This window comes from Chlamydotis macqueenii, chromosome 5, assembly GCF_036417535.1.
Source record: "Chlamydotis macqueenii isolate bChlMac1 chromosome 5, bChlMac1.mat, whole genome shotgun sequence".
NCBI classification, from domain to species: Eukaryota; Metazoa; Chordata; class Aves; order Otidiformes; family Otididae; genus Chlamydotis; species Chlamydotis macqueenii.
The window spans coordinates 31,492,672-31,520,627 of NC_141560.1; the positions used below are offsets into that span (position 1 = coordinate 31,492,672).

Sequence of the window (27,956 nt, forward strand, 5' to 3'; positions counted from 1 at the left end):
CGCGGCGCAGCGGCGGCGGAGGTACTACTTTGCAGATCCCGCCGAAGTCGCTCGGCAAATTTATTTTTTCTAGGCCCCGCTGTCGGTTATTTCTATTTATTATTTTACCGAGAGAGATTAAAACAAAAAAAAAAACAACCAAAAACCAGCTGGAGGGGACGCAGACGGCGGGGCGGGCCTCCGCGGGCCCGACGTCCGGCAGCGGCCCGGGGCCGAGCGGGCGGGAGGCCGCGGCCTGCCGGGGAAGACGGCCTCGTACGGCCCGGTCCGCGCCTGCCTCGCTGCGGAATGTGAGTTGGGAGGGCCTGGAACCGAGCAGACCCCTCTCTTCCTCCTCCTCTCCTCCTCCTCCTCTCCTCTCCGCTCTCTCCGTCTCTGGGGCGGCCGGGCGCGGCGCCAGGCCGGCAGCAAAGCCGGGCTCCCCGCTCCCTCCCCGGCCCCGCGCCGCTCCCGCTCCCCCGCCGCCGGGGCGCGCATCTGTCCGGCGGTTTCAGCCGGAAAAGCGCAGGCCACCTCTCAGGTGTTAAAAAAAAAAAAAAAAAAAACCACCCATAATAATTTTTATAACTCAGGCAATATATACTGCGATTTCTTGCCGGCCCAGCCCGCGGTGTCTGGCCGCGGGGTGTGGGTTCCGCGGGGTTGAGTCCTGCTGGGGGGGTAAGGGGAGCGGCTCGGGTGCTCCCGGGGCCGGTGAAACGCTCTGGTCCCGCCGCTGCCTGTCCGACCTCCCCGAAACGCGTGCGGTGGTACAGGCTCAGGCTTACGGCTGCGATTTCCCGGGACGGCGGAACTGGGTGTCAATCGCCCGCATCGCATCGTTTCTTACTGTCAGCATGCGGGGGAAAAAAAAAAAAAAAAAAAGGAAGACAACCAAAAACCCAAACAACAAAACCCAGAGCCTTGAAACAAAGCGAAAATAAATCGCGCAGCTTTCTTACTCGGGAAGTAGAAGGGGAAATGTAAAGGACAGAGAGTGCTGATCGCACCGAACCGAAGCTGTAGGCAAAGGCAACGTATAGCGCCGCGCTGAGCTACCTAAAGTTGACGTTTGTGCTGTAGGAAAAAAAGAAAAATGATCCCTAGAAATAATACATGCAGCTCAGCCGCAGATAAAACAATTTATCCCGGTGAAATTCAGGTTAGAGCTGAGTGCAGCAAACGTGTGTAGATGTGCGTCCTATATATGTGTTTGTGTGTGAGAGAGAGAGAGAGAGTGAGTGTGAGAACGAGAGAGTAAATAACGAGAACAATGACAATGGACGGTAATAAACAATTGCAATTGGGAATGGCATGAACTCTGTGCATTGGATTAACCTCGAATGACCTTAGCGCAATTGTATTTATTTATCCAACTTCATAACAGGTTACTACTGACAAAAAAAAAAAAAGAGATAAAAGTGAGTGATCAAGCACGTTTATTTTACCTTTTTTTTTTTAGAAATGCAGTTTAAAAAAAAATCAATTTTTTATTATTTAATTGCTCAACACTGAAGCCTATGTATGGGAATTTTCAAGGAAGAGTGCGATGTGGAGTATGTGACTTGACTCTACCGTGGTAAGGGGTAAGAGGAAAGGTAAGATTGCTGCATATTATTATGATTATGATGATCATTAACTAATATGTGTCATTATGGTGCGCTGGGATCCCATTAGGGTGGCTGGGCCCAGTGCATTTTCCTACTCGGTCTAGCATGTAATGATTCGGTGTAACCGGATTCTTGAGAAAGGACAGGTTACGTAAACATTTACTGATGTGGAGTAACTATACTATTTGTACTCTGATATGCAGGAAGGAAAGTGTTGATTAACACAGAAGAAAAAAAAAGCGAAATTAGCTGATTGCATGCTCATAAGTGCAAGCTGTCATTGAACTGCTTTTAAAATAGACACAGCTGGGTGTTTGTGTTGAAAAATTTCTTGTGTTTTTGCTAATACTGAAATAAGCATGATTTTGTATACCAAACATTTTCAGATCATTAAAATTTGTAATCTGTGCTGGTTTTAAACACAAAGAAAAGAAACAGATTCATTTCGCTGTAAAATTTGCTGATATTATATTAACTCAATCAGGTCTGTACAAATGGTGTATTGTGCCTTATCAAATCTCTTTGATCCATTTAATACACAAAGTGCCAAACGTGTGTATTGTTTGTTAACATTGAACGTTTTATTCAAATCCCAGCTCTGCAGCGAACTGGAGGAGTTCTCGTTTAATGTAACACTGACATCGCCTGTTGAAATTTTAATGCCTTGAGGTGTTTCTTAGGTCAAAGATGAGTTTACTTTGTGTTGTGATCAGGGATGAAAATGTAGCAGGGAAGAAAATAAATGTTTTGTCTTTTTGCGTTTCTGAGCAAAGGGCTAACACTGAAGGAAGTGTGCTTTTAAAATGTTTGATAATCTAGATTTCACATTCAGTCATTTGTCACGGCTCCAGAATAAAGCTCTGTGCACAAACTTAGGATTTATATTATATTTCTTTTTTTCAATGCCGTGGATATACAGTTCTACCAAAAAAGGAAATGTTGCGTCCAATGTGTTGTACATATCTTTCTAAGCCCATGAAGATTAATTCACTGTTTACAGGACAGAAAAGGACATATAAGAGAAGCCACGTCAATTATTATTTCTGCTGGACTTTAACTTTCGAGTCCTTCTTTTTTTTTTTTTTTTTTTTTTCCTCCGCAGAAATTTCGCTTGTAAGACTGGAGATACTCGCTTTGGAAATGCGGGAGTCTTGCTCTAAGGCCGCTTCTTCCCTTGGCTCTGCCCCGGCCACGAGTCCCGATCCCTTCAGTGGTGGCTTTGTGCTCCCTGGCCCTGCGAGAGCGGCCGGTTTGACCCCTCGGCTCCGGCAAAACTCGAATTCTTGGGAGAGGGTCCCTCATGGCAGCGTTTCCGAACAGGGAAGTTTTACCGGGGCTCCTGGAGAAGAAGCTTATGCGTGGAACCGCAGCGCGTGGCCCCAGCCCTGGGGAGCACGGGTGGGTGCGCAGAGGGGCGCAGCTCTCTGCGCTCCCTCCCTCACCTGCGCGCTCACCTGCGGTGCGGGATCCGCCGCCCCGAGCGGCCGGGGTGGGGGCGGGGGGCCTAGAGCTGCGGGGCCAGGGGGTGGAGGGAGCGGCTGGCTGAAGGGGCTGTTCAGCAACCATCTCCGGGCAGTTCTGGAGTGCAGCCCGCAGGGACAGAGTTTCAACCGCACACTTTTATCCCTCGTATTTTATTTTATTTATATATATATATTTTTTTTTAACTGAAGGCCAGAGGAAAAACAGACCCTCTCTCCACCGTCAGCACAATAAACGTAGCATGCCCCCCCCCCCCACCAGCCCCCCGGCTCCAGCCTTCGATCCCCCTTCACACGGGTATAGCGGCTCTGTACTCTCAGGCTCTTTGAAGGGGTTAAGCTGCTAAAATGTACTGACAGCTTAAGAAATGAATGAAGGTTTTTTTTCCAGCCATGAAGAAAGGGTGTTTAATAACCACGCTTCGATGGCATCATGCTTCCCTGAAACGAGTCGGGACACTTTGGTTTAGCAGTCAGTAATATCACATTCGGTACAGCAAATACCTGGATGTGCGCGTACATAATTCTGTTCCCCCCTGACTCTAAGATTGCCTTATTTATTCCAGGTTACCTGGGCAGTTAAAGTAAGGGCCGCTCAGCGGACACCGATACCCTGCTGCCAAGGCACGGCAAGTGAGGCCGGGGCCGTGTGCTAACAAAGAGAGAGAAAGACGTAGTCCAACATTTGGGAGAGGGGTGAATGGGGCTGAAGGTGGATGGATGAGCGGAGGCAGAGAGGGAGAGGAAGAAGTACTCGACGGTCCACCCTTCTATCCGCATCTGTAAATGCAAGTTTAGGTGCCCGTCTCCAGCCAATTTCCAGTTAATCCTCAACAGCTGGCAGCGGTGCTAACGCTGAGTGCTTAGAAGTTAGTCTGTTTAGCGTGCTGTATTCTTCTTCCGTGGGTTTGGGTTACAGGTTACACGATTAGGATTGCGAGAACAGTAGTGAACTAAACTTCCCAGTGAGAGGTCTTCACACCAGGGAAGTGTTACTTTGCCGCAGCAGCCCTGCCTCGTCAGTCATTAGGAAGCTGCAGGTTGTCAGAGGCTTCTCTTGCGCGCACACACGCGCAGACATACACACACACGCACACACAGAAAAACCACAGCACTAAAACTAAATTAAGAAGCCGATGATTAAGACAAGCGTCTACGAGGCCTGTCATTTCAGCATCCTTCCATCATAACATTGTGGCACCGAGAAATTTGCCTGAAAACCCTGGAAAAAAAATGTCTATGGGAGAGCCTCGTGTTTGAGATAGCATAAATGTTAACATCAAGTATAGACTGGGAGCTGCCTCGGATGCAAGATAGTATTCCGCCGAGGAAAGGAGCACTGCAGAGACCTTCGGGCGGTCCGCGCACTCCCGAAACTCTGGTAAGTATCTCTCCCTTCCATTGCAGCAGGTACGCAGGCACTGTGTGACGGGAACTGGACCGGGTTTGAAATCCGCAGATCTGTTCCCTTCGGAGACTTCGGGGAACTCCCCCTAAAGATAGATCTGTAATGAAAAGTCCCTGCTGGATGACTAATGGTTATTGGCACTCGGTGCCCCTTTAAGGAGAGCAGCACATATTGTGCCGAAGACCTTGCGAGAACCCTTTAAATACAAATATTTTAAGTCCCCCTCCCATGCATCCCCCACCCCTGTTGTTTTCGGGCTAGTTGTGTTGTATCTCCTCTCTCCCCCTCCCCTGCAAGCTCTCTAGTCTTCCCTCCCCCCACCCCCATTCAGAACTAATTGCTCAGTCGGTTAAATATTTCAAGAAGAGCTAAATTTCTCCATTCGATGATTTTTTTTTTTTTTTTTTTTTGAGAAGCTGCACCGTACCGCGCAGCTCTCAACCTCGGAGAAGCCCGCGCAGCCAGGGGAGAGGTGGCGTTAAAACGAGGACATGAAATCAGCTAGGTGTGCAAAGAGTTCCTCTCCTGTTGAACTTTAGGAAGTTTCTTGGATGGGCGGAGGTTGGACGGGGAGCGTGAAAGTGGCAAACAATGGCCGCAGGGGCCAGAAAGCTTTGCTGGTGTCGTAAGCGTGAGACAAGACAGAATAGTGACAGAAAGAGATCCGCGTAAACATTGGAGTATACATTTCCCACGGCGGCTACGCTGGGTGGACAGGTCTGAATTAAATGACCTTAATTAAAAGCTGAAGATTTTATTTATTTATTCCTGTAGCTGTAGAACAGCATCCACAGAAAGCCTGTCTAGAGAGTGCAGAGCATCCACTAGGTTGGGTGCGTTCAGCTTCCGCTGCCAGAGTTTTTCAGAACAGAATATTTTTACAATCGCTGCCAACTTTAACGTCGAGACGCGCGGTTTTTTTAGATCCTAAATGTCGCTATTATTTTATATGCCAACGTGCATAAGAGAGCCGTCATACCTGCCTAGATAATACGTGTCCTTTTGTAACAAAAGCTCTCCCTAATTCAGGAATCGAACAGAAAATTAAAATATCCCTTAAGAATTGTCCGCAGAATTATGCAGACCACGGTAATAAAATGCGGGGGGGAAACGGACAAGTTAAAAACCTTCTACTGTTCTCAAGGTTTAAATACAAAATTTAATTTTCTTCTGTGTTTACTGTTAAAACATTCTTGGCCAACACTCTGCTTTTGCCGAAGTTATCAGGTCGAATTAAAGAATCGAGAAATAAAATACAGACAAAGAGAAAGACCTGGAGAGGGAAAAAACAAACAAACAAGAAACTAAATAGCGCTCGAAAAGACTTCTAGCTGCTCTTTGATTCCTAAGAAACTGTTGCTGGAATATTTTCATGGTGGTGTTCTAAAGCTCTTTAGCCTTTCATAAACGCAGTCTTTGGAGTTACACATGGGTCTGGTTCTGCAATTTTTTGGTAACTCTGGGACAAAAGATGCCCGCAGCCCCCTCCCCCAGCACAGGGACAGCTACCGTCTCATCTCCCGGTGCGGCTTCACCCCAGCGCTGCGCACAGGGGAGCGGGGCCCGGGGTGGGGGGGCGTCCTCTCTACTACCTGGCCCCGCCGCACCGCTCCGCCCCGCCGCAGCCCTCCGCCCGCACCGCACCGCACCGCTCAGCCGGACCTCGGCCTCGGCGAGATCAGCTGCGGATCCAATTTTTAGGGCCTACAAAAGCACAACACACTCCCCTGTTCCCCCCACCACCACCACCAGCCCCGCACCGGGGCCCCCCTTGTAACCATAGCAAAACACCCGGGGCAGCACAAAAGCCGTCAACAGCTCCGCACCCCTCCAGGAGAAGGCGTTGGGCGAGCCTGGGGGGCGAAGCCGGCTTTAGCTTTCTCGGTGCCTGGAAGGAGGAGGAGGAGGTGCCGGTGCCCGTTCCCGTTCCCGCTGGCGCACGGCAGCGGCGGTACCGGCGCTGTGCGGCTGTGGGGGTGAGGGGCTCGCTCCTCCCGGGACCCGGCCAGGGAAGCAGACCCTGCTCTCCTCCTATAAGCAGGGCTGGCAGGGGTCGGCTCGTTATGTAGGTTGCTCAGAACACTTTGTGTATCGGGCAGGGTGGTCTCCATGTTTTCTTTCTCTCGTTCTTTAGCGGAGGGAGGGGGGAAGTGATGGTAAGGGGCTTCTTGGATGATTGTAACCGCTACCACTTATAAATAAGTCCCTTGGGGAAGGGCTGATATCGTACCCTTGATATCAGTGGGTGTGTTCATGTACTATTTTAATATGATATGTCTTTTATACCAAGCTTGTTTTCCTCCTCCCTCCCTCCCAGCCCCCCCCCCCCCCCCCCCGCTTTGTTTCTGGAATTTGTTTCGCTTTTAAAGCACCAGCACAAACAAACAAACACACAAAACCGACTGGCAACAAGTTAAATCCCATTTGTGTCCCTCCCACCGAGCACGGACGGTGCCTCGCTAAAGCCTGGGGTTTGTAGCTTTGCTTCTGCGATAATTTGACCAAGAAAGAGAAGCGGCTGCGGACAGACTTTCCCTGCACCAACAATGCGGAGAGGAAAAACGTTGAAAGAAACATTTCTCCCGGGATACATCTCCTTCGTGTGTTTTCTCCTCTCCATCTCTGAGATGGGGCGCTCACACACACACACACACACACACACACACAGGTTACGTTTCCTAGGGAGTTTTTAGAAAACAATGTTTATTGTAATCGGGCTATAAACTCCACTTAAATAATGAAATCATGCCGTAGCTCCGGAAACTCCAACAAATAAATAATTTTCAGTTGCGTGCTAGAAGAATACTAGGAGGGGACGGCATTACACTTTATTTTCACATTCATTTAAAAAAAACTAATAAAAGAGGGTAAAGAAAAGGCTGACAAGTCTTTGTAGACTTTGAAATTAATACAACGATATCAGTTTAGGATTATGTAACTTCCTCCCCTTCCAAGGCGACTACGAGCTAGTTTCTGTGGTTATATTAAACAGTGACCCCGCAAAAGCTAGAAGCGGTTTCTCGCTGAGGATGGTGATCATGTCCCACTAAGGCTTCACTAAAAGGTTCTTAGAGTGAGCCACCCGGACTCCCGCGCCTTCCCTTATTTTCACCTTTCAGTACAAAGCATCCCGGCACAAACGTTAGTGTCTGACTGCGCTAAATGTACCTAAGAGACACCTTCTCAGGCAATCGCAGGGTTTGCAAATGATAGTTTAACTTTGTCTGTTGTGGTGGGCACATGTTTTGTCATACGAAATTAACTTGTGAAAGCCTTTGTATCATTTTTTGATTTGTGTTTGGCGACAGCGCGGATCCTCTCATCTCGTTGATGGTTGATACAATTGCTAAATTAAAGGCATATTTTCGGCTTTGGAAAACAACAACAACAAAAAAACCAACCCTCTGAGAGCTCATTCTCAGCAAAACAACCCGAGGAGCAGTTCAATAACGCAGAGCTATATTTTCCGTGCGTGTGCGCTATCTCCACGTACTTCTGTCTCATTCTGCGTCTCTATTGTCTGTGCCTAAAGACAGCCAAGTCACTCCCGGGCTCCTTGCTGTAATCGCCACCTAAAAGAACGTACGGACCGTATACAGATAATAGCTCTAATTTCTTGGAGGAAAGTCATTGGCATTATATTTTTTTCCCCGTGTCTTTACCTATTCTCCCATGGAAAATATTAGCAATTGAACTGCTTGTCTTGGCGTGTTTCTAAGTTTGAGCCCCACGAAGTACACCAAAGCACTACAATAAGGTGATGAAACCTTCCCATGCAGGGCGCAGTTCCGTTTGGTCTGCTTCTCCTCTCGGAGGAGTGCACCGCGTTGGGCCAAGTGTTCCTGTTCAGGCGCTCCTCCGGACTTTGGGATTTTAAGCCTAAAGCTTTCAGCATGTTGGGGTTGAAATTATGATTTTCAACACTTCAAAAGGGACTAGGCTGTATTTATAAATGTTGCAGAAGGTTTCGTTACTTCATGAACAACAAAACAGGAATAGAGCTGCAATTTTCAAGAAAACAGAATTTCAAAATATAGAAATAAAAAAAAAGTAACAGAGACGATGTGTAATTCAATCAAATTACAGAAAATTGCTTTAAAATTCAGAACAGTAGCGATCCATTATGTCCCTGTTTTATTAGTGACAAGTACAATTACTCTAAAATAAAGAACACTGGTGAATATATAATTGACTGTAATCATGTTAGTGTTTGAATAAAAATGACGGGGACATTTAACACTTTGACAACAAAATGTTCAGAAACAACTTATTTATTCAAACAGTTTTTATTTGCATCCACGTGAAGGAGAAACACACTTTTGCTTACGATAAATCAAGTTTTTTTTTTTCACTTTCGATAAATATATGACAGAAAAGGAGATTATTGATTATTTTATTATCCAAGGCTTAATAAAGTCTCCCGAGTACGACTGTATCATTATTGATTACTCAGTACCCGAAGGACGCCATCTACAGGAAAAGGTCTTTACGCTTAACACAAATCTAATCACTTTTGATTAAAACAACAACAACAACAAAAAAAATCAGGGTTAATATTCCTCTATAAACCCGGCTCTGATTTTACCCACAACACTGATCACAATATTTGCTTTGTAATTGCTTCTTGCGATTCACTTTGTTACAATTTGACACGATGTAGTAATCTGTTACAAGAGGCCTTTTCTCTGAGATATGGCGTTTAAAAAAAAATTAACTCCACCAAGAAACATTTTTTTCTCCTTCTAAAGACACTTTTTTCCCTCAGGATTGACTTGACCGTCCCTGAAAATGCAGGACAGCCCATGAGATCTCTCCTTGCAAACCAAGCGTGTGGAAGATGCTTGCAAAAGAGCCCTGAAAACAAAACAATTTGATTGAAGGCAGTTTGTGCAACAAACGTGTCGCGGAATAACTAACACTTCTTTTAACTTATGTCCTTTTGGATAACGTCCATAAATATCGGCTATGCCAAGCATACTCTCATCTCTTCTTACAACGCATCCTTTGCCCCGTAGTTTGGTACTTAAAGGTGCCATTTAGCCGGGTTGCTCCTTTCCGAGCCCTTGCTGCGAAACCCATCGAAGTCGGAAGAGTGCCCCTTGATATTTTGATCATACGAGGACAGACCCGCAGAGATGACACATGCCCTCCGTGATGTGACTTGCACATCCAAATTCAAACTACAGAAATTACGAAAAGAGCTGGAGAAAACTTTCAGGACTTATCTTCCTGCGGGGTTCCTTTCTTTTTTTTTTTTTTTTTTTTTTTTTCTTTTTTTTTTTTTTCCTTCCCCAGTTTTAATCCCGAACGAATTTTTCTTTTTCTATGTTTATTTCTTATTTTTCTTCCCCTCTCGACAAGCCTCCAACTTTCTGCCCCTGCTCTGTGTGCTCATAAGGGGGTGGACCCTACCCTGACCCCTGCGGATCCGGACTCCCCGAGCCGGCGCAGCGCGGCGCAGCGCAGCCCGACTGCGCCTTCAGAGCAGGCTCCCAGCAGCTCCCCTGCCCAGGCGGGTTCCGCCAGCCCTTGCTGCTGTTTGTAAATAAAGTAGCTCTGACTTCTTTCTAACTCAGGCCAGAGATCTGGACGGGCTTGGGAAAATTCGGAGGGGGATAAAACTACGCAGTGAGGAGTCAAAAGCAGAGGTGCGTTCACACAAAGGCTGAGAAAAATGACCCACGGTGCGCCCTTGATTTTATGTGCTATTTTGGAAACCGGGTACAAAAGCCTGGAAACCATCATTTCTGCTCCCACTGGAACCAGGCTTAAAGTTTACACCGGAGGTCTCTCTTTCTCTTCTTGCTTCCGAGCATCGGCGGTGAACGTCCCAAATCGAGAGGCTGTGCCGTACCCCTGCTTCTAAACTTGAGGCAATCACGGGAGGGGTGGCTTCCTTCTCTCGGGCCCGCCGCTGCCCCCGAGGCAGCCGGGTCCCTCCCCGCCGGGAGCTGAGGCAGGGACACCCGTCTGAAGCGGGAGCCCTGCCATCCCTCGGGTGCCTCGCACCACGCTGCACATGTCAGCCTTTTCCTACGTGTTCGGGCTGCTAATGCGGGCACTTCAGACGGCCGCAGCTCTCATGTCCGCAGCCTTTCCCGGGGCCGACCGACGACTTCGTGCGGCACCTCTCCCGCAGGCTGCCCCGGGAGTGGGAGATCAGGGTGCCAGGCAGCCATTGGCGATGGGACCCTGGATCCCCTCGGAGACCAGCACCCCGCAGCGCCCCGGGGTCCCCCGACCCCCTGCAAACCGGCCGAAGTACAAACTCAGCCCATCCCCGCGGGGACGCGCTGCTGAGGTTCCCAGCTCGACCCCTCCTGTCTGCCTTCCGCCGTGACCGTTTTTTTTTTTTTTTCCGGTGTAATTCACACCAAAAAGTCCCTCACCTAGCAGCCCCCCGCCCAGCCCCAATGTCACCAGCGGAGAGAGCCGCCACGGGGGCCGCAGAAAGCCTTCCCGCCCCTGGGACCCCCGAGGCTCCCCCCTGGGACCCGGAGCCGGAGGTGCCCAGAAGAGGGGCAAGGGCCTCCGGCGGCCCCGCGGCGGCCGAGCCAAGTGGTGCCCGGCTGCCGCCCCCGGGCCGGGCGCGGACGGGAGCAGCGGCGGAGCGAGCGCCATGCGAACGGCAGCGGCGCCATCTAGCGGCCGAACACCGACAGCGCCGGCCGCCCGGCTGCTGTAGGCCAGGCCGGGGAAGGAGAGGCGCAAACCGATCCGGCCGGGGGTGGGGGGGTCCCGCTGCTTTCCCAAGGATCAGGCGCCGCTGCATGGTTTTTTTTTCTTCCACAAAAACGTCACAAAGTTTTGGGTGCAGTGTTGGTATCGGTACAAAACGCTTTCTCCCTCTGCGAGGTGCCGTTGTTTGTTTTGTTTTGTGGTTTTTTTTTTTTTTGCGAGCTTACGCACAGGGGGCACCCAGAGAGAAAAAGGTAAATGCTTTTGCCTTTCTCCACCCCTCCACCTTCCTTCCAGCCAAGACCTCCATGAAAACAAAAAAGAAATGCAGGAGTGGCGATCCCTGTCATCTTCTCCCTCCGAGGTGTCCGGCTCTCTGCCCGGGCTGACCGAGCCCGACGTGGGCACTTCCCGGAGCCGTGAAGAAGAAGGAGGAAAAAAAAAACAACAAACCCAATATTATTGTGACACTGCTGGCGAAACGAGCCATTACTATTTAAATCTTAGTGTCAGCTCTCACAAACAGCTCAAGTCGTCTTTTCCCCCGGGCAGACCTTGTCTGGTCTATCGACTTAATGGCAAACAAAACGCACGCTGGTGTGCCGTTACCGCAGCCTCGTTCCTCGCCCTGCCGAGAGCAGGGCCGGGCTTAGGCTGCATCGCGAGGGGCTTCCCGAAGCCACGACATTTTCCCTTCGGTTCTCCCCCTCCTGCTCTCCCAGCAAAAGTTTAGGATTGCAGAGTCCCTCTCCTGCCCTCCCCCGTGAATGGGGGGCTGCAACGGCAGCTGCGAGAAAAGGCTTTCACTAAAGCCTCCGAGGCTAAAAAGAGTCCAAGAAAAAATAGGTACGGGTATGTTCAGCCAAAGTTTGCAAAGCACAATAGTCTCTGCTGGAAACTTTGGGGGTTGTTTGTGCGTCAGGTGGAGCGCTCAGCGGCTCGGATCCGGCTGCCAGGACCCCAGCACCGCCCGGGGGAGGTGGCCGTGAGGCGAGGCACCCACAGGCGACCTGCTGAGCCCCAAACAAACAGACAGGCTCCCCCGACTCTGCCACCGGGAAGGTGACTTGGATAAGAAAGCAGGGAAAGTTTTGAAGCGCTGCAGATGCTTTTCCTTTTTTTTTTTTTTTTTTTTTTTTTCTTCTTTTCCTTCCCTGAGACAATGGACGGGGGAGGTTGAGAGAAAGAGCTCGGTAAAAGGAAGGAATACTTTTCTCACCCAGAGAAAGCAGGAGAGGTCCGTAGAAGTGGCGACCCGAACTGAATAAGGGAAAGGATTCTGGTGCGCGGAAAATAATTTAGTTACTTCACCCCGTCCTCACCGCCTTAGCTGGGGTGTGAGTCTGCGCGCAATTCCAAGAGCAGGACACCCGAACCTGACAAGAGTAACCCACCGAAACGAGCTGTCTTAATGTTCATCTCTCTGCCTTACTGACGGAGATCTTTTCTACCCATACCAAGCTGACCGTCCCCCCCCAAATCCCCTACCACCGCTTCAGGACGCGCAGATCTCGAGAGGGAAGGCGCGGACGTGGAATTGCCCATGGGCAGCGCCTCGCCCGGGGCCCTCCCTGCGCGGCTGCGGAGCGGGACCGCTTCGTGCCAGCCGAGGGAGCAGGGCCCCGGGCCCAGGTGCCTGCCGAGGGATCCCTCTTCTGCCGGGGGTCCCTCTCCTGCCGGGGGGTCCCTGGCACCTCGAGCATAGAGAGTAGGGCCTGCAACTTTCCCGCTTTGGAAGCGGCGTTTGTTCTGCGGGGCTTGGCGGTAAATAAACGCCATGGTAGTGACAACACAGCCGTCCTGCAGTCAGAGCTGCCTCTGCACCTTTCCTCTGCAGCACACGTCGCCAGCGTTTTAATTCCAGCTCCAAAGGGAACCTGCAATTATGAGCCCCCCCCCCCCCTTCCCCTCCCGCTCACATTCTCTTGTTTGGAACATTCGCTGAGGAAGGTTATTTGGATTGCGAGTAAAATCAAACAGGGAGGGGAGGAATGAAAAAAAAAAAAAAAAAGCCCACAAACCCAACAACCCAGCAAACCCTTCCATTTTCTATTTACAAAACTCATTGTCATGCTTCACTCAGGCTGTCTGCCTAGCTTGGGGAAATAAATGTGACTGAACCAGAGACAAAGCCGATGCAGCTGTATTTGAATTTCTCAAACACTGTCAAACGTGCTCTTGTCTCATAATTCTCGGGCTTGTTGTTATTATTATGATCATCATACCTAATGTGAACATACTCCAAAGATATGTGCTTGGCGGCTTAGAGACCTGGTTCCGGTCGGGTATGCACAGAGATTCCTTTAGCAAAAAGCCAAAGGGCGGCTTAGAAGCCTTGGCAAGGAAAACTTGAGACCCATAATTTAAATTTTTTTTTTTTTTTTGGACGTCGCTTGTCTTTCCCCGATTCCCGCAGAAGTGGGCAGGTTTGACTGCCCAGTTCCCCAGATGCTAGCCCCCCTCGGCAAGCCAGCGCTGCAGCCGCGGAGGGGAAGCAGAAGCGGAACAGCCGTCCCTGGCACGGGGAAGGGTGGCCGCTGGATGCCATGTCCGAGCCATCGTGGCAGCTTCCCTCCCTGCCAGGACGTTTGATTTTACCAGGACTATCACGAAGCCTCCTCGATTCTCTTGGAGAGGAGGAGGCTGAGCCCCGGCGGGGCCACCACGGGAGGTGTCCCTGACGGAATACCTCCGCGCATTCCCGCCTATCTCGCCTTAGCTTGTCTGGGCTTCTGGCGAGGATGGGCGAACCCTGCCGCCCCTCCCCAGGCCCCAGGCAACCCCCCTGCCCTGGCTGCGGCCCACTGGCCCCGCCGAGCTGCCGCCGCCTTGCCAAGCGGCGCCTGGACCGAAGGCTTTGGGGAAAAAACGGGGTCCTGAGGGCCGGGGAGACATCTTCACGCCCCCCTGGGGGCAGGTTCAAACCTCGCCACCGGCCTGGGGAGCCTCCTCCGAGCCCCCCTGTTTTCTAAGTGGCTGTTACGTTGGCAGGTTTCTCAGCGAGCCCTCCCCAGCCCTTCCGTGGGGAAGGGGTCCCGTGTCGCCCCTACCCAGTGGGATCCCCGCCCGGGAGCAGGGCCATCCCGGTGCCAGAGCGCCCGTCGTTTCTTCAGCGCCCTTGGCCATTTTCGTTGCATGGTGTCCTTCAGCCAGTGGAAGCAGGGAAACGAAAAAGTAATGGGATCAATTATTATTTTTATACCATATTTATGGACGGGTAGAAGTAATAACAGTTATTTGCTTTCTCGAAGCGTTTATTTCACACTTGGTATATTTCCTTACAATCGGAAAACCGAAGTGGGAAAAATAAGCACAAATAAATTAAAGTAACGAAAATACATTTTTAGCAAAAGGCGATCCTTCTCCTGTCTAATTTTCCCGGGCATTTCTTCCTCCTGACATTAATTCAAACCAACGAAAGGGCTAAATAGATTAGTCTCTAGCTTTCAAGTCAGACAAGAAGCAAAATAATCATTTACTTGTCTGCCCCCTTCATAAAAAAAAAATAATCTTTTTCCTTCAAATCCGGGATAAAGAACAATGAGAAAGCAAAGTGGCCAGGAGGGCAGGAACCCGTGTGGGCCTCTCGAAGGTATGGCCCTGGTACCTCTGTTCTCCTCCCCTCTGCGGGGTCCCCTTTTCTCCCCCCTCACCCGGGTTGCAGGGTATCGGCTCCCCTCCCTGGCACAGGGCCAGGCACTGCTCTAACCCCTCCTGCCCTGCCTTTGTCCCTTTTGAGCCTTATTGGCAGGCCTTCGGCTGCCCCTCCTCCAGCCCTCAGTGCGAGCAGGGGAATGATGCCAGAGCCAGGGAAATAAACGCCACTCTGGGATTTCACAGTTGCCTTAACAGCGCTTACGTTGTATACATGCATACACCAGGGTCATCTCAGCGAGGGAGGGACAGGGAAGGGCAGGGTAGAGGAGAATTAAAAAAAGATACAAGTCTTCCGTATGTGTCAAGGATTTCAAATAGAATAGTGCTTGATACCAAGGTAACACTTCCCTATTGCCTGTTCTTGGTCTTCTTTAAATTGCTTCATTTCCCATATTCCAGCTATTTATCTTACTGCCAATGACGGTGCGCAACAGTGCCACAGGTTGGGTGATCTGTGCTAGCCACAGGCAGAAAATAAATTACTATTTGCATGGCCAAAGTCGCCAGCAGATGTTCGACTGTGAGTGGTGTGATGTCTTGGTCTGTCTCACTCACATGGAGCAGCCAGGACCTGCCCGCCACCGGGCCACCGCACCAGAGCTGCGCCGGGCTGAGGCTGGGGCCAGGGTACTGCTTTGGACTGAGAGCGGGGCTGGAGACCCTCTGACTAGCAACCCGCACTTCTGCAGCTATCCCTTTCTTCGTTCATTCCCATCCCCTCTAGCTGCTCCACAGGTTCTTATGGACCAGGACACTCCACTGCTGGATCTGCCAGGGCAAGAGTGAAAAACTCCTGGAGAGGACACGGCACTTCATCAATCCCTAGAGCTGTTATTTCTGGAAACGTGGTTTTTGTATTAGCCTATAAACCCCCTCTAAAATATGCAGTCTCCAGCCTGTTTTCTCTTTTGAGGATAGCAACGTGCTGCCCTTTTCCCTAGCTACCTAGTCTTTGTTCATGACCATGAGCAATAAATCAGGTAGTATTAGCTGGATTCGGAGCCTTCAACATTTTTCTTCCTTTTCTGTGGTTAGGGCTGCACCCCCAGACAAGGTCCCACCAGCACCAAGAGGTACCTGCTGTCAGTGTGCTTCAGGGCCCTAGCCTTGTGCCCTGGCCTTGAAGGACAGGGAAAAGGGCCAAAGCCAAAACTCAGCACTTGGCTGGGCCACCATCCCTGCAGATCCCTCCTTGTAGCACAACCCTCCCTTCTGCAGCACGGCCTGCTTAGGGGTCCAGCATCACACACCCCCGGGGAAACCACAGGGCTGATGGTGCACAGGCTGCTCGATTTCTAGCTCTGCCCTTCAGTCCACCTTTCCCAGCTTTTCAGTACACCTTTCCACTTTTTCCCAGCAGAACCAGCTGGGCTGGCTGGAGGAGTCCTCTGTTCTCTGAAGAAAGACAGGCCATGAGAGAAACACGGTAGCTGGAGGTATCTTTCTGTTTGCAGTTCCTAAAGAAGGGACAGAATAAAGGAGCAAGATGCTTGTTCTTGAGACCCACAGTTCTGGGGCTGCTTTGGTGCAGGGTTACTGCTGGAACAGCTCTGCCTCTGACAATAGCGAACTTGGCACTTAGATAAAGTGCTTCCAATTTGCGAGCCAGTTAATTCTCCTGGTAGCTGTCTGAGATTATAGCCCTATCTTTCAGACAAAGTAAGACAGACAAGTTAAATCTCTATAAAGTTTATAACCACAAATTACTTCATATTTTTTTTTTCTCAAGTGAACTATTTCAGTTGAGTTAGACAGATTACTTTGTATAATAATAAACCATCTGAAAGCTACCGGGAAGTTTCCAACACAAAAAAAATGGCAATCTTATGTAAACTCTGGGAAAGATAATTGTTTGCCCTTGCTGTATGTTTTGCATTCTTGAAGAGTATCTTTTAAGGCATTATATACATTTTGAAATCCCATATATGCATCTTTACAATAGTAATGGCTTTCCACAAGCTCTGTGGGAGGTGACATTTCAGCAAGATACTTCCCCTTGACTTTGTTTATTCCAGCAGTTTAAATTCTACCTCTGGTGATAGCTGTTAACTTGGCAATGTGAAAAGTGCTACATGATGTGTACTGTGCTCAGTCAGCTCATAGAAGCTTACCAATTACGACCGTGGAGCCCATTCTTCCTGCCACAGCATGCCACCCACCATGCACGCCCGGGACAGCTGATCTTCACATGTGCATAAAATCTGAAAGTATGCACACATTTACACTAAAGCCTCTATAAAGCAAGCACAATAAGTCTGCTGCTTCTTAGAAGCCTTTTTGTTTCCTGTAGTAGCTTGTACACAGGCAGCTGTAGATCATTTTGTGCTCCCTGCCTTCCTTGGAACTGTCAAAAAGAGGAGCTTTCAAATCCCACCCTGCAAGGGGACTATGAGCTTTGTACCCACCAGGCAATCAGAATGTCTGCATTTTGGGCAGAGGACCAAACTGACAGGATGGCTGTGAAATAAGAGGTTGCAACTATCAGGTTGCGTGGACGGCTTGGTCTCCGTCCATGTCTTCAAGGTGCTTGGGAAAGGAGGTAGCTGGAAGCAGATTGTGGACTCAGTTAAATAACAGAAGTATGCTGGAATGGCCCACAAGTTGGGCACCTCTACATTATGAAATGAAGAACTTTGTTAACAAAAGCCTTTGTAAGCCTGTTTCCCCAGGATGAAATCTGATCTCTGTTTAAGATCTCCCAATGATATCAGCGAGGCAAGGTTTAATTCTAGACAGATGCTATTTGTCAAGCACATAGTGACTGTTCAAGCTTCAAAAATAATGCTACCTTTGAGCATTCATTTTTGTTTGGAATATCCCACTGACGATGCAAAACTCAGATTGAGCTTTTTGTTAAACCATGATTCGCACTTACCCAAATACATTATTTTTCTTTATTTTGAAGAAACTATTTACAAAGCGATTTAGTGCCAGACTCTGTCACCTTTGACTGCAGTCTCTTTCGCATCAGCTAAAATAGAAGTAACTCTGTTCAAGTAAGCAGAGTAACACTAGTGAAAACCCAGAATAAATAATCAGAGAATCAAGCCCTTTGAATAGCAAATGACTCCATAAATAGCCCCATTGATTTCAGTGGTATTTCATGGCATAAGTAGCTACATTAATGGAAATAACATACAAGACTCTTAGTGCTTGGACAGAGAAAATAAAAAGAACTTATAATTATTAAAAAAAAATTATTCCATGATGCATTAGTCCGTTGACATGTCACTAGCTTATTGTATGGCTTACCAAACACGGAATCAAGCAAGCTGATGACAAGGATGACTCCTCCGTTAACTGCTGCGACAATTCAACACACCTGTGACATGAAAGCTGTGTCCCTTACTTAAAAAAAAAAACCCAAACCGGAAAGAAAATAAAGCAGCACCAGTGAAATGCTTTCCATTACCCTTAAACAAATGCTTCTTTAAGCAAGAAAGAACAACACTTTAGTGAATGAAATTGCTCCTTTTTGGGAGTTTTATGGGTAGTGTCAAAATATGAGAATGTCATAATGTGGTCTCCCTGGCTCTATTGCTCTGAATGTCTTGGAAAAAATATTTTTCTTGCTTTTCTTTGAAATCTAGTAAAGAACCAAGTGAATTCCAAACATGCTTTCTTAATTATATTTCTTTGGCTAAACACATTTTTAAAAAACAGAGAAGTGTTCTCTGGAAATCTTTAAGCCTGAATATGAGAACTGGGTCTGGATCCAGAGAGCAGTAAAACACCTACCCAACTTTAAGTCTTCTGGAGCCAGCAAAACTGTTGCTTTGCTGTGCCCCATTTCTGAAAGTGACTTTGAGTGGTTTGACTCCAGTTAGGGAGCTGGAACATGATGCACAAGAGCAGAGGAAGGAACCGTGATGATCGGGGAGCATCACAGCCTGACTAGCAATGACATCAGGTCCCCCACATCTTCCTGCCAGTACTGAATTTACTGTCAGCATTCTCAGGGGTGCAGGTGATGTATTTCAAGTACTCAATAAAGAATTTTGCACCAACATATGCGGTACTGCTGAAAACTTTTGTAATTATAGTCATTCTGGTGAAAACACGTCAGCTCTGTCCTTGCCTTCCTCTCATTGCTTTTCTTTGTATTCTCTTCTGGTCATATCACATAGTAACTGTAAAAAATGCTTTGTCCAAAACACAAAATCCGTGTTCCAAATGCCTCTCTGCTATCAGCAGGAACAGTATTTCAAATAAGCTGCTGGGCATTTGCCTCTATGAATAGCTTCTTCTTTGCTCATGCTGTAAAAAGCTTATGCGTATCTTTTGAGTGCACATTTTTCATTACAAACCTCCAGAGCACAAAAGGAAGGAGTCAAGAAAGGCGAGAAAAGGAGATCTTCTGCTTTATCGCAAACTGTTCTCTGCTGCATTTCCTCAGTTATGACCAAGCTGTAGCTATTTTCTATTCAGTGTGGCGCATTCTTATTCCTGGGAAGTTTTTAAGGGAAGTACTTTGAATAAGGTTGTACAGTGCTGATTTTTCAATACTGTCTGAAGCTAGCTTGCCATTTCTTCTCTTTCTGTATGACAGTGACATGACATAAAATGGATAAAATGTTTCCTCTCTATCAGCTGAGGGCAAGGCTGTGTACTTGCCCGTACCTGTGCCACCCATGTTGTTATCCCATGGCTTAAGGGGAAGCGGATCTGCTTAGACACCCCGTCTAGGGGAAAAGGCAATGTTTAGTGCTCACAATGCACGTTTGCAGCAGCACTGGGAGAAGGCTAGGAGGAGGCTGGTCCCTTGCAGTTGACTTTCGTAACCTTTTGGATTAGGAATAACATCTTGCTGGTGTAGGCTTCTACTGAGTTATTGATACCCTCAAATCAGAGGACAAAGGGAAGCTACTGAGATATTTGTGAACCAATACAGCAGTGAAAGATTCCTGAGAACGGATTTCTCACAATCCCACCACAAGCCTGAGGAATACTTGGTGCTGTCTGCAATTCAGGTCCCTAGTCTCATAAAGACCAGCTCCCTGCTCTTCACAAAGTGGGACTCCAATGTTAAAAAATAAGGGAGTTTCTAATTTACTGGGAAGAAGGTTTCCCAAACTCCCAGAAAACATAAATAAAAATTCAAATTATGCTGTTTTCTGAAAATCACTTATTTCTAAAGAATCTTATGACGTTTGGAGGGGAGAGGAATCACGCTAGATTTATCATTTTTTGATGTTTGGAAAAAATTTCTGTGCTCATCAGGGAAAAAAGAGGTTTGAAAAGGATTTATCAAAATATTTTCTTGACTGAGTGATTATATTATGTCTTTCTCTATTTAAAAAAAGTGAACAATGTGTGGTGTGAACTACTGGGGGCTTTGAAGGGGTCTTATTTCTAAAACCTTTACATTTTCCTTTTTTTTTTTTTTTTGTTTTCTGGACTGAAACAAACTTCTTTCCCTTTCCCTTTCCCTTTCCCTTTCCCTTTCCCTTTCCCTTTCCCTTTCCCTTTCCCTTTCCCTTTCCCTTTCCCTTTCCCTTTCCCTTTCCCTTTCCCTTTCCCTTTCCCTTTCCCTTTCCTTTTCCTTTTTTCCTTTCCTCTTTTCCTTTTTTCCTTTTTTCCTTTTTTCCTTTTTTCCTTTTTTCCTTTTTTTCCTTTTTTCCTTTTTTTTCCCCCTCTTCTTTCCTTCTTTCCTTCTTTCCTTTTTTTTTTTTTCTTTCAAACCACCCAACCAAACAACTAACCAAAACAGTTTTTTTTTTTTCAGTTCTGCTCTGAGATAAATTTACTCCCCAAGACAGTACCAAGTAGGAGCCCAGCAGTCCAGTGTTCTCTAATTACTCACAAACCTTTGCAATATCAATGCAACTTGATCTCACTGCATCAGTGACATAGCATCTGGTTTTGCAAGCTTGACAGTGGTGGCATGAGAAGGAGTGAAAATTGACAGGAAGTTGACAGAATACTACTGGGACTACTCTGGAGTCCATCACACAGCCTTATCTCTCTGTCACTAAAAAACTATCAAATTTGTCACCAGAATAGCTGTTACAAGGAACTAACTTAACAGTAGCAGATTTTTTAGGTGTTTGCTGTGAATGAAGTTTTCCTCTTCAGCCGCTGGAATTATCCTTGTGTAGAGACGGAGCAGACATAAAAGACGATGAGTGAAAACAAAATCACATGGGAAGTGGAACACATTTGTTTTCTCCATGTGCATGCATTGTGCCAAGTGCAGCAGGGTGCTGAGATGGACTCCTCAGATGCTATCACAATAACTGCAATATCATGTAGCTGTGTATCTCCTTCAAGCTCCTCTGCAAAATTCTGCAGTGTGATCACTTAGCTGTCTGTGTTCAAGCTACACAATCTAAAAAGAGAATGCATTTTCTTTTAGATACCAAGCTTATTTTCTGTTCCAGTTGGTGTTCAAAATTCATTGTAATAAGGAGTCATTGTATTGTCGTGATTCCTTGGTTGTGTATTGGTTTCTGTTGTCTTAATAGAAATAATAAAATAAATTGTTCTGAGAACAGCAGAGCTAATTAAGTGCTCTTTTAACAATTTGTATTTGATTTATTTGATTTGTATTTTTAAAGTTCATTTATGCTGAACTTTATGTCCAACTCCGTTAGACGTCCCTTTCCAGTCCCCTCAGCCATCTTTCATGTCTGCAGATATCAGCTGTGCAGAAGACATTATACACTCTCAGTAGTTCAGAGCTACTTTTGCACTGACATGCTGGCAGAATACCTACTGACTGGACAGCAAGAGCTCAGTCAAAAAATATAACTGCTGAGCTGTGACTGATGCTTTATTCCTAGTGGGACGTCAATCCAGCTCTATGTCCTCTATCCAGCAGGCAAATTCTATGAAACTTGTGAGGTTTCTCATTAAGACTTTGATCTCATTTTCACCTTTTGCTGAAACTGGACAACAATTTTGGAAGTTATGAGGATTGAGGGGTGCTGATAGACAGTGAATCAGATGGCTCAATAATGCAGGACATAAAAGGGCTGATTAAAAAATAAATAGATATTCAAAACCAATTAATGATCTCTCAGAAATAAAATTGATTTTATTGGAAACCTAATGTAATTGTATTCCTAATTAATATAAGTACTTCAAAAATTCTACTAAGAAAGTTTTTTGATAGAGTTGGAGCAAGAGAAAAACACATCTTTTAAAGGCATGATAACAAAATATGCTAGTTATGAGTCCATCTTGGCTGAGAAAAGAACATTTGAATCATGGCACTGACACTGAGATGCTTTCTTTATTTTAAATTTGTGTCTGGCTCAGAGTCTTGCATGTTTGCAGTGTGATTTTAGCTATCTGTTAGTGTATTCAAGCTGTATCATAAATAGCAGTATTGAAAACATACACCACAGGGAAAAGAAATCTGTAGCAATACCAGCTGCCATTATATGATGATGAATTTAAGTTACTACTAACCTGCATAAGTGTTTTTCGTAGGGAAACAAGTGGCAAATTTACTGAAGAAAAATTTGTGTAAAACTTTCAAGTTTTCAAGCTAGCTCTAGAAGAGATAACCCACTTTGATCAATGGGAAAATAATCTGGGACTAATTTTGAAGCTGAATATTTCTAGTTTGAGTAAACAGTGAGTAAAAGGAACATGGTAAGAGTTTTCACATACGTAGAAGGGAAATCCTTTTAAGGTAGAAGTTTTAGGGTACATATTCATAAGAAAGAAGAAATAAATCACAGGAGAATTTAAACTGAATATTTAAAACCTTTCTAAAGTCTAGACTCTATTAGAAAGTAAAGCCACTTGAAAACATCAGTAAAAGTTTTATTATCTGAGAAATATGAAAAAAATTGGCTGCATTACCGAAGATAAGTACCGAGAAGAAATCTAGTTTTGGAGCGAGAGAGCTTAGATGGTCTCATTTTTCATTCACAATGTTAATTTCTATGATTCTATGTCTGAGGTTGCTTTTCTCTTCTGGAGCTAGCTAGCAGATAAACTAACAATGTGTATTATGGCAAATAAGCAGTCAGGTTAGTGTTTGATTTCATGGCCACTGAATATTTTGCTATTAGGACAACAGTCTGTATCCTTGTTTCAAATTCTCTGTTAAAAGTAGGTTCCATTCCAGCTGGTGACTATTATGTCCTGAAGTGGTGTGATTATCTCCAAGGGAAATCTGCAAGAACACAACTACTTCAGGAATCTTTTGTCAAGGACAAAGTCCATACATGCACACATCCCCATCGACCTTGTGTATGTATAGATATTTCCTTTAATGTAGAATTATAATTACAGGTGATATTTTAGCATAACTGAAAGTAAATGGTTTCTCTTTGGAAGGATATAGGGTCAGTTGCAGGATGTAGGAACAAACACAGCAAAAGTAAAGCTGCAGGATTCTAAACATACAATGTATTAAATAAATCCACCTGACTAAACTCGCTTGCTTCAGAGGTATTTTCAAGATGAAGTGAAGAAGAGCATTTGTTCATAACAGGAAGAACAAGACTTGAATTGGATGTAGTTTAACTTAGTAAGAGTAAGTGAGTAAGCTTGTAAAATCTTACTGAGCTTTTCAAAGCAAAAATAATGTATTTGCACTGTCAGAGACTTCACTAGAAAATAGGCTCATGTAAGCAGGTAGGAGGCAAATGCAACTTTCATCTGGGATTGCAACCTGTAGGCTGCTTGGCATAGTGTCACATAGCTAGTTACAGAAAAGCTACCGGCTTCATTGATGTCATTTGGATTTCTATCATTGTCTTAGAGGTGTCAAAGTCTCATAGGTAGTTTTTATAAATTGTCTGAAATCCACAGGTAAGATTTTGTTTTTCATTGTGTTTTGGCTCCTGGTATTTAAGGTATTTAAGAGACTCGGTAGGCTTGATCAAGCACAGACCTTCTGTGCTGCACAGCTGACCCTAACAGGCCAGCATAGGACTGAAAACTTCCTCAAATAAGGCCTCTTGGCCCTGAAGGCCCCAGCTGAACTGCCATATAGAGAGGGCAAAATATTTTCCTTTCGGGTGCTCTAGGCTGCTGCATTAAGAGCTTTGGGAGGTATGGGCACACCCAGGGCTTCCTGCATAGTGCCTGGTCCTAGTGGAAAGACCTTTTCCTGAGACTGGGACAAAGCTTGAGCTGTTTTCTGACGGACTCGTGCCAATCAGTCATAACACAGATGTCATGCTTTTAGTATAAATACTGCACAACAACGTTCAGCTAACATATAGCTCTTTTAGAAATGTATTTACTTGGCATCATCTACAGCAGCCCCGAGGTACCATTAACCTCTGCTGAAACACAGGATTGCAGAGATCTGCCAAACTGATCTGTGGCAAAACAGAGATTTCCAGGCCTGTTCAATTCAGAGAGCTGTTTCTTATTGAACCATTTGTTTCTCCAGCACAAATAAGGGTCAATCAACATTTTCAAATAACACACAAATGTACCAGTTTTATTAGAATTTATCTCACTAACATTTTTACACTGACCCACGAAAATCAACCCAAGGTAATAGCAGGAATAATTGACCAAAGAATAGCAGTTTCCTTAATCAGTGGAACATGATGATTAAATCAAAAGCTTTAGATCTGTGGATATCATCAATGGTCTTTTGTCTATTAATAACAATATATCATCAGTGAATTTTAAAAACACTGTTGCTAAAGGGTGAAATGTCTACATCTACATGGAGAAAGGTCAGAACAGTATTATTTGTAATTAAATCCATTAACTGTACTCTGGACAGTTTTTCAAGTGACTTAGATTAAAATATATTACTGAAGTACAGCAATACTTGCAAAGAAAAATGCTCAAATCCTACAATTTCTTAACATTCAAGTATACTTTCCTTGGACTCCTTGTTGTTCTAAATAGGATCCAAACTGTAACGTTTCAACTGAAAAAAAAAAGAATAGCAGAAACCAGCATGACAAAATGTTGCTAATGAAAGGCTTAATTTTGTATTGGCAGATACATCCCACAACACTGAAGCTTCAGAGATACCATCGCTTCCTCTTTCTGTGCTGTAGCCATAGGGACAGTGAGCTTTCTTTTACATCCTTTATGCATAACAAATATCTTTTGCACAAGAAAACATGCAAGCTTGTATGGAACTTGCTAACCTAGGAAAGGTAGCCAGTGTATGAAAGCAAGGGCAAGCATACGTCGATTGTTAGCACGGTCTGTAGAGCTTTCAGAACTCAAGGTATATCTTTGCATCAAACACCATTGCACAGTGCAGAGTTACTTTGTACGTATTAGTGCATTTAAAGATGTAGTAAAAGACTATTTGTGCATACAAAGGACACGAGAAGATATGATTCTTCTGTTTCCTGAGCCTCGAGGGAAGGCAGATTACAATTTTCTGTGGCAATATTTAGTGGCCTTAGCTCATAGATCCTCCCTTTTCTTTCCACTCTTCCTTCAGTCACTGAGCTACAGTTTCCAAAGGAAAAGTCTTTTATAGGCAATGACGTCTTACTTGTTTATCTGTCCTGTGTATTGGCCAGCCAAGAATCTTATGAAAAACAGATGTGATTTTCTAAGTAATGACAGTATCAAAACTTAACCACAAGGAGACCTAATGACAGTTACATAAGCATCTCAGTATTTACACTTCGCTGCTATTGAATGCAACCACTAATTTTGTGTACCCTGATTGTCTTATTAAAATAGATACTTTGTATTGATTTATTAACTCAGAATACATTTTACAAGAATTCTGTGGAAAAGCGGGCACAAGGCTGTTTAACATTATGTAAGCATAAGATTTGGATTTGGGACACAGTATACATTCATGAGCTGGAAAAGTGGCACCAGAGACATGTCTATTGTCTACATTGGGAAAGTCTGTAGGGACAGTATGAGCATCTGAACAACAACAGTCTTCCACGTTAGCTGACTGACCACTGAGACTGGAACACAAAGATAGTCCAGCTACCACGGCCTGAACATGGTCACTATTTCACATAGAAATGGTGTGGCTACCCATGTAGATGATACACAGTGAGAAGGAGTATGAGACGTGGAAGGAAGCACGGCTGCCTGCATAGGTGTCCTAGAAGTATATTGAACTGAGTATAATATATCAAGCAGTGCTTTTGAGCTCTTAGCCACAAAAAGGTGGAGGTGAGCAATTTTGTGCTTTAAACAAAGCACAAATAAATGTTAAATATTTTAGAGGATCTATTAAATTAATTGGTTATAAGTGTGAAATCTTTGCACTTGCATTGTTTGTTACAAGCCCTTTAAACTTAATTGCAGTTTATTTAAAAATCTTTCTTTATCCCTCAATTATTTTAGTCTTTTCTTACTAGAATCTGTCATTTTCGTTTTGTAAGTGCTCGTATACTATTCAACTTTTTTCCTGTCCTGAACACTTTCAGTGTATCTATTTCTCTACCTTTTATAGAACCATTGCCTTTAATATCAACAGCTTTTCTATACTTCTTTCTGAGTGCAGCTCATTTGTTGAAATTTCCAGTATATCTTCTAGAATATACTGATAATTTTAAGTTTTTTATTTTTTTTTAATGTGAAGGGATCCTAGTTTATCACAAATTGCCATAAATTCGAAAGTACAATGTGCTGTCGGCAAGTCGAAAGTATCCAATATGTACTCTTCTTTCATTTTTCCGATCATCTCTATTTAGTTCTGTTAGCACTTTCTCAGAACAGAAAGTAGTCCGTTTAGAAATGATTGGATCATCTGTTTTACCCTCAACCAAGTGACATTCATTCACCCATTAATAGTCCTTTTTTCCCCATCCAGATGTCACCAAGAAATAATTTTTTTCAACTTAAAAGAAAACACCAAAAAACACAGGATAATGGGAAATGAACAAGTGCAATTAATTATTTCATACTATAAAAATCATTAATTTTTAATAACATCAGAACTTAAAGAAAAGGGAGTGAAGGAAGAACACTGGAAAAATTGGCAGGTAAGTAAATGACTACAGTAATTTCCTTGGGGAAAACATGTGCTTTCTCAGGTTATAGCTCTACATCAGAAAGTCTAATACAGACCGATAACTTCTACGTAGTTACAACTGCAATAAGTCTTCTATTTTGAGGTATCTTTTTACTCTCTTCATTCATTTAAGAGATTTTTATTTTTTCAGAACAGTAATGTTAGCCCTTCAGACAAAGTAAATGCACTTCATCCTAGCTCTTTGGGTGGAAATGGAACAAATAGTTTTTTAATTTGAAAAAAAAGGAAAGCAACTTTTCTAAAAATGTGAAGAGGCTAGTGTGTCTTGGTGTTCTTTAGGTGAAAGGACAGCTACAGCTGAAGTTTGCTGAAATGTGGTTTGGATAGGGATAATTTCCTTCAGTTCTCACCAATGCTTCTCTGAGAGGAAACCAACTCCCTGTCCAATGCTGTTTTTCCTGTTCTGTCCTAGGTCTGGGTGATGTTTTTCATAGTATCATAAATGGTAGTAAATTTTTTTTTTTTTTAGCATATCAAAATGAGATACTTATTTTGTTATTGAACCATGCTGAACTTTTTAACAGTGATTCTTACCACAAATAGGTCATTAGCTTTGGGCCCAAGGCTTGTTTTTAGAGCAGAACTGGTAGTCCAGTCTAGTTTGATACTCTTGCTTTCTTGTCCTTTCTCCAAAGGAAATTATTGTGTGCATTGCAATGTTTTTTTTTTTTTTTTTTTTTTACAGATGATGTACATCCTCATAAGATCACCATGCCATCATGCTGAGGAACTAAGCTGCAAGAAGGTGGATATTTTAATCAGATCTGAAGGTGATTAATATGGGATCGTTCCTGAGAATTACAGTCAATGTCTTGAGGTGGGTGTTGAAAAATCTCCATCTCCTTTATGAAACATGCTAAAAAATTGTAATAAATAAATAATCATGGTGTCAGACAGTGAGATTGTACAAGAATAATTTCGTTATCTTTTAGGCACACTAAGCAGCTCGAGTACCTTAAAGACATGGAATCTACCATAGGAATTAGGCTTCAGTTTGTTAAGCATGAAGACATCTATCTTTGACCAGCTAAACTTTTTTATAAAAGGAATGGGAAGGAAGAGTTAGACGTCTCAGAAGAGAATACCACAGTTCGTAACACACAAACTCATTTAAGACCATGAACTCTCCCATGCAGCACTCTATACAGAGTGTTGAAAGGTCGGAACAGTCAGTGTTGTGAACGCACCCTGGT

The 27,956-nt window shown here is 45.1% G+C and overlaps 1 long non-coding RNA gene across 1 annotated transcript; it reads left to right on the forward strand.

Annotated features, from left to right (window-relative positions):
* Nucleotides 1-1,455: 1,455 nt before the first annotated feature.
* LOC147600537 (uncharacterized) lies at nucleotides 1,456-27,575 on the forward strand. The gene is made up of 3 exons (XR_015258723.1): nucleotides 1,456-1,577; nucleotides 2,692-4,451; nucleotides 27,449-27,575. It is a non-coding gene; the product is annotated as an uncharacterized LOC147600537 (long non-coding RNA).
* The last annotated feature ends 381 nt before the right edge of the window (nucleotides 27,576-27,956 follow it).